This window comes from Octopus bimaculoides, chromosome 3 (assembly GCF_001194135.2).
Source record: "Octopus bimaculoides isolate UCB-OBI-ISO-001 chromosome 3, ASM119413v2, whole genome shotgun sequence".
Taxonomy (NCBI): Eukaryota; Metazoa; Mollusca; class Cephalopoda; order Octopoda; family Octopodidae; genus Octopus; species Octopus bimaculoides.
Window position 1 is genome coordinate 158,709,644 of NC_068983.1, and position 811 is coordinate 158,710,454.

The 811-nt window shown below is 36.6% G+C and overlaps 1 protein-coding gene across 3 annotated transcripts in view; it reads left to right on the forward strand.

Annotated features, from left to right (window-relative positions):
- Positions 1 to 811, forward strand: part of LOC106872351 (protein Wnt-8b) — a 106,595-nt gene that overhangs the window by 51,890 nt on the left and 53,894 nt on the right. The gene's annotated exons all lie outside the window — the stretch shown is intronic.

The window sequence follows — 811 nt, forward strand, 5'->3', positions numbered from 1 at the left end:
ACACACATATATATATATATATATATATGTTTGAGTGTGTGAACAGGAGTGAGTGTTAACTGAAAATAAAGTTTTAGATTTACTTTTCATAAAGTTTAAGATTTCCATACATACATACATACATACATACATACATACATACATACATACATACATACACATACGCACACACGCGCATAAACAAACATATGCACACACACACACACACACACGCACATATATGTATAGATATGCACTGATATATTATACATACATACATACATTTATATATGCATGACATGTATGTCTGAGTATAGATGCGCGCGCAAGTGTGTTAAACATTATTATGACGATTCACTCCGTAGCTACACACATTCCACGTGAGATACTCCGAGTATCCACTGAGTTTATAACCGATTTTACACAAACGAATAAACTCTACTACAAAGATTCTTTCTTAACTTTTTGACGATTCCAACCCAAGCAATTGTGCATTATATTCCCATGCGACTCTCCGATACTCTGTCGGAATAACCATCATCAATAGTCTTATTAGGAGCCAGTATGATTTCATAAATATCAATATTTTGGTTCTACTTCACCAGAATCAGAACTGAGAGGAAATCGTTGCGATTTAGGTTCTTTTTTTTTTGCATTTTTCTCAGACGCGTCTGTGCAATAAGAAACTTGCTTCCCAATCACATGGTTCCGGGTTCAGTCCCACTGTGTGGCACCTTGGGCAAGTGTTTTCTACTATAGCCTCGGGTCGACCAAAGCCTTGTGAGCGGATTTTGGTAGACGGAAACTGAAAGAAGCCTGTCGTACATATATA